Source organism: Schistocerca serialis, chromosome 3 (assembly GCF_023864345.2).
Source record: "Schistocerca serialis cubense isolate TAMUIC-IGC-003099 chromosome 3, iqSchSeri2.2, whole genome shotgun sequence".
NCBI lineage: Eukaryota > Metazoa > Arthropoda > Insecta > Orthoptera > Acrididae > Schistocerca > Schistocerca serialis.
In genome coordinates this window covers 620,524,264-620,526,330 of record NC_064640.1, presented here as the reverse complement: position 1 = coordinate 620,526,330, position 2,067 = coordinate 620,524,264, and the positions used below count along the sequence as shown (strand labels likewise).

General features: G+C 37.0%; 1 pseudogene; it reads right to left on the bottom strand.

The window, feature by feature from the left end:
• Positions 1 to 698: 698 nt before the first annotated feature.
• LOC126471054 (elongation factor 1-beta-like) lies at positions 699 to 1,815 on the bottom strand (annotated as a pseudogene).
• Positions 1,816 to 2,067: the final 252 nt, after the last annotated feature.

The window sequence follows — 2,067 nt, the reverse complement described above, 5'->3', positions numbered from 1 at the left end:
TTGCAAAGGCTAGGTTCGTAACGAGTGTCACAGCATATAGCTGCATGATCAAATGTGAAACGCAATTATTATTTTTCTTCACGGTTATGCTACTTGGCCTGTTCCAATTTAACAGTTCACTTTAAAGTGAACTGTTAAATTGGAACAGGCCTAGGATGTCCGACATGCATTTTTAATGGGGTATAACGTAAAGCTAATTTTGGTATGCGATTTTCATCCAATCTCGTCACATGTTTGAAACACTTGTTTCTAAAATCTTTAATTCTGGCTCTTATAGAACAGATATTTACTTCTTTTCTGGCATCCTTATTTCTTATATGGCCTCTTCTGAAGCTGAAATGGAAATCATTTAGGTAAATAAATTACAAGAAAAGGCCTTTATGCAGTCATTTTTTAGTCATATTGAATCTACCAGACTGCTTTGATGCAAAGCTTTCGGTATCTCTTGTAGAGCGTGTTGGGTTTTACATGATCGATGATTTCAGAATCCATAATGTTCGGCATGGAGAAGGTAATTCTGTTCGAGATACGTCATTATGTTTCAGTTCAGAATATATTCTAAGATTCTGCAACAAATATGTGTCAAGGATGTTGGCCGGTAGTTTCGTGGATAACCCTTTCCTGTAGACCAGTGTGACATGTGCTTTATTTCAACAAACTAACGGATACGGTTTTTTGTTCGAGGGGGTTCCGATAGATTACAGTTGGAATGATCTTGAATCGGCAAGTTTTCTGAAGGGGATGAAAACAGCTATATCCATAGTTTGGAGATACTTTTCAGTTGCTTCTATTGCTTCTTGAAGTGCACCAATAGAAACTTTGTCATCTTCCACAACACAAGAACTGTGAAGTTCATGTGTGCCAAAAACAAGAGGCATAAGTTTTGATGCACCTCAAAGGAGACCATCCACTGATATTTTGCGAACTTCATCTTCCATCAATTTCATATTAATTTCATCGTCCCATGGTTTCACACCTAATGTCTGACTTTGCAATTAATGCTGTTTTTTTTTATTTCTTTGTTGTACACCCTGTTCTTTTATTTTCTTAGCTTTTTCACTTTCTTCCTCAGAATCCGATCGAAATAGATCGAGTTCTTCGCCTTTGGCGTCCACTGGTTTTTTCTGCATTATAGCTGGTGCTACAGCAGTTGGATGGCTTCGCGTATTTGAACTTGTTTCCAGTACTTAAACACGGGAGTCCAGTTGTTTAATAAGAGCCTGTAGATCTTTCACAAGGCTGTGGAGTTCAGTGTTGCTCGTCTCCAAGAAACTCAGTCTGTTAAAAAATTCGTTGCCGTGACAGCTACAACATCCATACATTCTAATGAATTTTTTTAAGTTGTCGAGACTTTGCTGATTCTCCTGTCAAAGAGCTTTTTATGTGATTGTTAGAAGATCTCTCTGTGTCATTTAAAATTCTTCTTTTTTGTGTTTTCTTACCTAATTTCTTTCTTTTCTCCTTTATTTCTGCTTTCCTGAATCTTTTCTCTTCTTTTTCTGATGTGAAATGGCTATATTGCCAATATGTTCAATAGGAATCTCTCCAGTTTGCTAGTGCAGAGTTTGCGAAGTTTCTTGTCAGATAGGACCTTGATGTTGACTATATTTTTCTTTCTTTATTACGCTCGTTTTCAGCAGGCTTGACATTTTGCACTGAACTGGAGACAACGTCCTAAACCTTAGGCATGGATTCCATTACTTGTATCCAATTACTTAAATGCAGCTTACACAATTTCTCAACACACTGTCGCTCTACTTCATCGTGTTTGAATTTTTCAAACCAGATTTTCTCGTGCACTAATGGCGATGTCATCTCTAAAGAATGTTAGGAATTTGGGATTGATACAATCATCACTTTAAAGATTTTTACATCAGCGTTTGACAGGATTGATAGACGGAAGCTGTATTGACCAATGGAAGTGTTAGAGATTCCTAATAAATTGATCGCCTTAGTAAAAGCTACTATGGAAAATACCTAGAGTTAAATGAATGTTCAGAATATTTTATCAAGTGCTGTGACCACAAGAAATAGGGTGAAGCAGGGAGATTCTTTAACCTGCCTTCT